The sequence below is a fragment of the Quercus suber genome, unplaced genomic scaffold, assembly GCF_002906115.3.
Source record: "Quercus suber isolate HL8 unplaced genomic scaffold, Cork oak 2.0 scaffold_327, whole genome shotgun sequence".
NCBI classification, from domain to species: domain Eukaryota; kingdom Viridiplantae; phylum Streptophyta; class Magnoliopsida; order Fagales; family Fagaceae; genus Quercus; species Quercus suber.
In genome coordinates, this window is record NW_027069780.1 from 627,085 (window position 1) to 636,500 (window position 9,416).

Consider the following 9,416-nt stretch of genomic DNA (forward strand, 5'->3'; position numbering starts at 1 on the left):
GGCAAATCACCGTGGTAGAGGACGAGTTTTCATTTTCTAAAGGAACTTCTATTCTGGAGGGCATCCCGTTGGCAGGTTCTTCCTCATCCCATCAAGCAGCAGAGGCCGAGGAAGGGAGTTCGGAGAAGCGGGGAGAAGTGGTCGAACTAAGCTCGTCTGAGGATGAATTTGGTGCATTTGATCGAGCCAATTAGTCTGAGGATCCCTCTGGTGATTTGGGGGACCCCCATTTGTCCGAAGCCGATCTTCAGCCCCCAAGGGTTGGTACTCAGACGGAGATAGGTTCCAAGAGACAGCCCCAAACTAGCCTTCTTGACCTGCTTGAGAACAAGTCTGGGAAAGGTGTGCCGAGGGAGTCAACACCCAAACCTCCCCCACCTCTGCCCAGACCAAGTCGTCCTCCATCCCTCCAATCTCGGACTCTCGGCTTGAGTCCTCCGATCCAAAAAGAAGGAGGCTTTCCAAGGGTAAAGACCTAGTGGATGGGGGCAGATCCCATTCTTCTCCAGAGGAAGGTGAAGGCCACCAACCTTCTAAACAATTGAGGCTTGGTGGTCAGCGTAAAGGACAAGAAATCGTTCAGCAGTCTGAGCCCCAGGCCTGGCTGCCCGCTGCCATGCTCCATGGATAACCTTTGATGGATGACGCTACTCTCTGAGATTTTCGAGGAGGCGAAGAGGCTCGCGTAGCTGATGCCCTGGAGAGGTCCCTTCTCCTCCCAGTCGACATGGCTGAGCTTGGGAGCATGAGGGGGCAAGAGGTTGCCTACAACCTAAAAAGAAACCTGGGCATGGTAGGACCTTTAGTACTTGTCTATTTTGTTTGAATTTTATTGCCTAGCACCTCCCTTCCCCTTAATGGCGTATTTGCTTTGGTTAGCAGGCTATCCAGGCTGTTTTTACGCTGAACGAGGAGGCCAACATCCAGAGTAACACTTTGGGCAAGAGCACGATAAATTCCTGAAGGCTGCGAGTACCCTTAAAAGATCTAAAGCAGATCTCAAGAAGGTGATTGAAAGTTTGGAGGAGATGACAAGGGCTAAAGATAGTGCGGCCTCTAACCTAGCCGCTGCTATGAAATAAGCCAAGGACCAGACGAAGCGTTTGCAGGACGTCGAGGGCCAATTGCGGGCTTCTCAAGAGGACATCACCGACTTAAAGCAAAAGTTGGCCGAGGCGGTTGGGGCAAAGGTTTTGCTGAGTATGCTAGGGACGAGGCCGTGAGGGCCAAAGAAGAAGCCGTGTTTGCGAGAATAAACGCCGAGTGTTCCGTAGAACAAGCGGAGGAAGAGGCCTTTACTGTGGGGGTGGCTAAAACTGAAGCTACCCTTAAGGCTCAAATTCCTAAAGTGTGCATGTGCTTCTATTCCCAGACCTGGAATGAAGCCCTCAACCAAGCAGGAGTTGATGCCTCATCTGACCTTAGGAGAGCGAAGAGAGTGTATTACCCCCCTGCAATTCGCGAGGTTATCCCCGTTACTTCTGAGGCGGAGTCCGCTTTGCCAGCGGCAGGTGAAAGTCAGACTAAAACTGCTGAGGACACATCTTCAGCTGACAAACCTGTCGAGGGGGTTAAGCTCCATGGAGCGTTGGAAGGGGCGGGAACTGACAGTCAAGAAGTGCCCCAGGGTCTGGTGAAGCCTCCTGTTGACCCCCAAGCCACACTCATTGTCCCTCAGATCCCTCCTGCCGTGGAAGGATCCTCTGAAGTAGCCCCTCGGAGGCGAGGTCCCGAGGTGTGAGTCAAAGAAGTCCAACAGGCTCCTCAAGACAAGCTGTCCACCGAGTTGGGGGAGTAAGCAATCTTGTTAGACTACCCCGTTCTGATGACGTGGACACTCCTATTTGTTTTCTTTTTCATTTCATTTTGCTTTTTGCCTTGGCGACATTGTAACAAAATTACATACTTTCTATTTGAAATACATACTCAGTAGTTTGCTTTTAGTTCTTTGATTGATACTCCTTTTTACTTGTTATACTTTAATGTTTTGCTTAATACCTTGGTTCTGTTCTGGACTTAGTCTCGTGAGGCAATTAGCTCTCCCTCAAGTTTGAATCCGAGGACTATACCACAACTCGGTTCTACCTGACGCTTTTATTCTTCTGCAAGTAGCTAGCTTTCCCCTAGGTTTGAGTTCTTGGACCATACAAGACCTTGGTTCAGTCTAGTACCCAGGTATATTTGAGTGGTTAGTTTCCTCATAGGCTTGAGTTTGAGGACCATGCAAGGCCTTAGTTCAGTCCAACACTTCTGTTCTTCTGTAAGTAGCTAGTTTCCCCATAGGTTTGAGTCCTTGGACCATGCAATACCTTGGTTCAGTCTAGTACCCAAGTATATTTGAATGGTTAGTTTTCCCATAGGCTTGAGTCCGAGGACCATGCAAGGCCTTGGTTCAGTCCAACACTTCTGTTCTTCTGTAAGTAGCTAGTTTCCCCATAGGTTTGAGTCCTTGGACCATGCAATACCTTGGTTCAGTCTAGTACCCAGGTATATTTGAGTGGTTAGTTTTCCTGTAGGCTTGAGTCCGAGGACCATGCAAGGCCTTGGTTCAATCCAACACTTTTGTATGGGATGAAGGAGTTTGTCCTCGGCGCTTGGAATCTTACTTTTGGCATGATGACGGCCTCGGCCCTGCTCCACCGGAAGTGGGCCATCCTCGGGCCGGATCCTTGACCCCGCGGTGCCCTGGGCAGGGGTGGTTTGAACTTCTAACCTCACTCGTGGCAATAACCCCGCCTTCAATTCAAGTATCTGCCCTCCTCAATTACGAGGCGTCCCTTGATTGTTCGCGTTCCGCGCCTGACGTTTCGTTGTGCGAGATGTGGTCTTATTAATATCCTCGTGGATTGATGCAGATCCAACGGTCTATGGCCTCCTTAGAATTTGGTCAGGATTAATGCCGCTGATAACCCTTTTTTTGAATTATGTGTGGATCAATTCCCACCAACCTCCATCTTCTATATAAGGCTCTCTGGGTAGAAATGTCCTTCTACACTCCATGAACCCTATAAGAAAACAGGAAACACGTCCCTTCAGCTCTTCGAGCCCCTTTAATAACCCTGCCAGGATTGTGATAAGAGTTCGGAGAAATGGGGTGGCCTTGGATGGGAGTGAGGGCACACAGGCCAAAAGTCCTCCTCCCTCGACCGAGAGTCGTTGTGGCTGTAGCCCGCGTCAGACTTCCGGCACGATTGAGTTTGGGCGTCATTCTGATGGTATCGTGCATGGCGGTCAGGAGGGAGGTCCTTGAAGTACATAACACTCTTCTCCGGGGCACACCCACGCCTGCCTTTTAAACAGGCAGTGACTCATGTCTGGCCTATCCGTCGGTGGAGGCTCGCAAGATTACGTCATGTCCGGTGCCCGGGTGTTGCCGTCTCTAACGGCCAACCACTGTGGGGCCGGGAGAGAATCAAGGGAACATCATGGGGAGGGGTCGTCATGCGCCCATGCATCTGCTCCTCTCTTCTCGCAGGCACCAACCGCACCGGCCTGGGGGTTGTTGGTAGCCTTAAAACAAGCTTGCCTTAGCCCCCTTCCCTAAAGTTAGTTTTAAAACAGGCCTGTCTGGGCCTCTGTTTGTATCTTGTATTTACTTTTCAATTAATAAAACGTTGTGATGTTTGTTTCCTTCTCCTATTCTCTGAATCTTTTACTTTCTTGTTACAATCATATCTTGTGCAAAAGCGTTATTGTTGGTTGTTACTTCGTCCTTTTTTTTTTAAGTCGGGGTCAGTGTCGCCAGTGGTGACGAAAAACTACCCAACCTTGTGCAAGCCCCTAACAGTGGAAATCGCTAGCCGTTGCGCCTACTAACGCCCTAGTTCTTCCCACAGACGGCGCCAATTGTAAGGACTCAATTTGGAAAAGCCCTCGTAAATCAAAAGGAAAATCATCCCAAAAGCCTAAACAATACATTTTTAGAGAGTCGGTTCAAGAGCTAGGCCCTAACAAACGGACAACGCCCAAAATAGGACTCACACCCGTTGAAGGCCGGCACGCCAAAGTTACTCCTCAAGGTTTCTCCTCAGCACCAATCCAAGGATCCTAACAGAGGTCCCCCCCCCTTAACTGTTCTATTGGTTCCCCTTATATAATCCTCTTCTCACCATCTCTTTCTTCCACCTGTTGATCATCCACGCGCTTCCCTTCTGACCGTCCGTCCCATCAGCTGCATTATCAGTAATCATGTGATTTGTAGTGGCCAAGGTTGCCCTATCCAGGAGTCACATCTCCATTAGGGTTAGGTGAGCGCATTTATTGTGGAGGTGACAACCTGGGCTTGTTCCCCCACTTGGTGTTGGCCTCGGTCGATCGAGGACAGGGTCATCCTCGGCGGGGATCCTTACAGCTCAGGCCTTTATACAACGTTCTCGAGCGATTCTCCATCCTCGGCATGGGCCTTAGGCCGGATGTAAAATGAGCCGAGGCTATCAGACTTTTAGGCCCCATAATAAGGATAGTGAATTTTAGGCATAATGTGCATCTAATCACATATTAGCAATTTATAACAAATGTAAAGATGCAAACTTTGTAAGTGAATAGTAAACAAAACTCAGAGTCAGAACCAAGAAGAAAACACTTTAATCCGAAACTCAGTGCAAATGCAAAGATGCAAACTTTGTAAGCAATTTATAACAAAGATGCAAACTCTAACTTTGCTATCTTTTTGGAAATTATGCAATGTACCCAAACCAAGTTCTTATCACCAATATTAATCTCTTTGGTTTTCACGTTTGACTACAAAATCAAGAAAAAACTTAATTAGCACAATAACTTACTTGACCCGATACATAGAAGTGGTTTTAATGAGAATGAGCCCACATATATTTAGCCATATGATGCAAAATTCAACTTCAATTTCACCGATATTAATCTCTTTGGTTTTCATGTTTGATTGCAAAATCAAGAAAAAACTTAATTAGCACAGTAACTCACTTGACCCGATACATAGAAGTGGTTTTAATGAGAATGAGCCCACATACATTTAGCCACATAATGCAAAATTTAATTTTAATTTCAGATTCTAGACACATGGCACAAAATTAAAACTCTAATTAGGAATTCTAATTTGGTGTGTACACATGGCACACAATTAGAGTTCCAATTTAGAATTCAATTTCACACTCTCTCTGATTCACCTATTATTATATATATAGATATAGATATATAGATTTGGCTTATTAAATTTATTATGAGTTTTTTTTTTTTTTTTTCATTATTATTTGCTAACTTTAATGGGAAGGCACAAACCTGTAAGGCTATATATAAGCAATCACATTACTTTAGATGTGATTCAATCATCGTTCTATTGATAATTTCTTCTTAACAAGTGCCTTTAGAACATTTGATTAGACCATTCTAGAAAAGTGTTTATACAATTTTTATGTGAAATATAAAAAACTATAAAATAATTTTTTTTTAATAAAAAGTTTCTAAAAATATTTCTTAAACCATACTCTCAGGGGGCATTTCATTTGTCGTGATATTATGTTACGTCATAATATTATGTTATTGTAATCTTACATTAATATAATCTCAATACAAAGATGCAACATTATATTATTTAGGAAGGTGATGAGATTAAAATAATATGATATATTTTGTAATTTTAAATTATGATAATGTTAGAAAAATAAAATAAACCAAAAACCTTAATATTACATCATTGTAATGCACATCACATCTAAGACACATCATAGCGAACCAAACACCACCTTAGAGTATCCGTTTTCTTTTCCTATTAAAATTTATGAAGTTATACTAATGTTGTTTTTATTTTTGTGCACCTTGTTATTATTTTCACTTTGAATACCGAATTTATTTAGCTTATTTTTCCCCTAAATAAACAATAATTAAAAAAAAGAAAGAAATGAGACTAAACTAACTATCTCTAACTTCTGCTTGATTAGTTGAAAGTAGAATATTAGAGAAGGGGTTACTGATTTGTTGTGAATAAGGGTGTCCAGACCCGACCAACACTTGCCAAACTGACCAAACCGCTCAACCTTCACCCGCTTTTGACATGAACCAATGATCTCGCCAATTGGCGGCGGATTTCTACCTCCAAGAACTAATGTCGGTGGATTGAGGGGTGGGTTTTCTTCTCCAAAACTTGAGCCACCTGACCTGACCAATATTATATACAAAATTCGGCTAACTTCAGCAAGATCAACTCAAATCCGGGGAGATGTAGCTAGATTTGGCTAGATCTTAACCAGATCTGGCCAAATCCCAGCAAATTTCGGAGAGTTTTTGCATATTCTGACAATTTTGGAGCAAATTCTAGCAATATTTTTTGCAGATTTCGACAACTTTCACCACTGACTGAACCAACCGACTACCACTCAAACTTGAAAATCGACTCAACCGATTGATGTCGGCGGTCAGTTTTGGGTCCCTCCGCCTTCCACCTGATGTTGGCAGGTCGATTCCAGGTTTTGTCCAAAACCGAACTAACCTGACCTATGGATAGGCCTAGTTGTGAGAGAATGCACGTTAAGTTGATGAAGACAATATCTTAATATCCTTTAGAAACAAGACAAACATTCCAACATTCCATGTTTTCTAACAATAAGAGTATGTTTGAGATTCACTTATTTTGTTGAAATTGAAAACTTTTCGTTGAAAGTACTATAGATAAAAGTAAAAATTAACTAAAATGGTACAGTGGAACTCATGAATAATACTAAAAAGTGTAGTGAGGCCCATGAATAGTAGCAAAAATTAGCTGAATAGTAAAATAAGTCGTCTTTTCAATTTGGAACCAAATACATGCTAAGATAATATTCTTAATTTCATCCAAACTTTCATAAGGAAGGTATAAGTATAATTTAAACAAAGTTGCACTTTACCCTTTCTATTTTTTTCCTTCCAAAATTCAATTCAATCTAGTAACAATAAAGTAATATTTTTGTAATTAATTAATTGTGTTTGATTCCCTAAAAGATTAATTATTAATAATATATCGGCTAAAATCTTACGAACCCAAAAAGATATTGGGCTAGACCAAAGTCCACAACAATTTTATAGAGGTGAGTTTTTGACCCAACAGTTGAACTTGAAATAATAATTTCTCACTAAATATTGATAATGAACAGTATATGGGATAAAAACTAATAATAAGACAAGCTTTTGTTATATTTCTTCTTCCAAGGAAATATTGAGGAACCTTTACACTTTCTGAAATACAAGATCGGGCTCTTTTATTTTTGTATTCTCTTTTTTCTCCCTTTTTTGTAGATCATATCCCTATACATTAAGGATCTTTTCCTTTTTATAGTCCCATTACTTCAATCATGGCCTTCCACCTGGATGGTGGATAGTCTTTCTCTCTTTGATACTTGTCACACCCTTCTCTTCCCCTCCTTTTGAGGCTGTGTTGGGTAGATAACAGGTTGTGTAGCACTGTTTAGGTGTCATTTGGTCATTAATACAACATGCCTAGTTGGTATAGTGCATTTATTGCTAAAGTGCTGGTAGCTTCGCTAGAAAGTTTCCCCAAATTCTTATACGCGTTCGTTACTGTTACCTTCCTTGGATCAATACCCGATCGGTTCAGTCAATAGAACCTCTTTACTTCCTCGGACTATCCTTCTCCGAGCATCTTCCTCTAACTAATTGCTTCTTCGCTCAACTCTTCCTTTTGGTCTATCTGGGCCCACTTGAGTTTAATGAGTTGATTGTTGAGCCTTTACGTTCCTCAGCACAAGCCAGATGGGATCAAGCTTTATGGTCTCCCACAAATAATAATGTGTCATATCTCAATAGCAAGGATTAGAATTTAATTATTTATATATATATCCTAGTTATAATGTAGTTTATTATACGCATTTATTACCATCTCCGAAATATTTGTCTATTGTTCTTACGTAGTACTCCCACACAATCGCCATTTTTCTTTTTGTTTCATATTTATCTAATCAATGTTTGAACCATCTCAATAGGGTTAGAACGATTCCTTGAATCCCGCCCTAGAACACGACCTGCTTGCTCCTGCTTTGTATAGGTATTTTCTACGGGTGGCAAATGGGCGGGTTTGGGTGGGTTTGGGGTGGGCATAATTGGGTTGGGTATATAAAACTCATTTACCCATTTAAAACCCATTTAACTAATTCCTTATAACCCAAATCCAACTCAACCCAATTATTATGGGTAAACCCCAACCCACCCAATTACCCAATTATCAAAATTACCAAAATGCTACTAAAGTGAAAATGACCAAAGTACTCTTAAATCTTCAAAAATGACCAAAATACCCCCAAAACCTGAAAATTACCAAAATACCCCCAAAACCCAAAAAAATGACCAAAATACCTCCAAAATCCAGAAATGACCAAAATACCCCAAAAATTCAAAAAATGACCAAAATACCCCTGAAAGCCAAAAATTACCAAAATACCCCCTAGAACCTAAAAAATAACCAAAATATCCCCAAAACCTTAAAATGACCAAAATACCCTCCAAAACCTAAAAAATGACCAAAATACCCCTGAAACCCAAAAAATGACCAAAATACCCCCAAAACCCAAAAAATGACCAAAATACCTCCGAGAACCTAAAAAATGACCAAAATACCCCTAGAACCTAAAAAATGACCAAAATACTCCTGAAACCTAAAAATTACCAAAATACCCCTAAAACCCATAAAATTACCAAAATATCCCCAAAACTAACTAATAAGTAATGATTAAGAATGGTGATTATTAAGTCTATAGTTAGTACAATGCAAATTTTTATCATAGTCTTTTGATTCTTAAAAACAGTCTAAACCACATTCTAAAAAAAGTCAACCAAAAATCCACAATAAATAATCGTAGTGTTCGTATAGCTAATTCTCCAAACACAAATTTTTTGTAATAATAGTATGTTTTAATTTAATACATATTTTGAATATTTGATAATAAATTTTGAATATTCCTTGAATTAATAAGTATAATAATGCATAAATTATTTAAATAAATTTATCTATTATTAGGAATATATTATTTTGAATACAATTTAACGAGATATGTAGTATGTAATAACAAGATAAGAATGGTATAAGCGTAATAAGCAGATATTTTTTTTTTGATACATTAATGTACATAAATCACTATTATTAGTGATTTATAATGACTACATAAATGTAGTATATATTTGTTTTTAAAATGAATTAATTACCCAAAAAATAAAAACATGGATAGGTTTTAGTTTGGGTGAATACTCTTTGATGGAGTACAGGTTATTATGTTCTCGGAATCTAAAAATGTAAAGTTACGTTTAATAACTAATTTTTGTTTAGGAATAATATAAATAAATAAATAAAATTGTGTTCTCAAAAACAGAAAATTTGTTTGGTAATTATGTTTGTATTTTCTTAAAAAAAAAAAAAAAAAAAAAAAAAAAAAAAAAAAAAAAAAAAAAAAAAAAAAAAA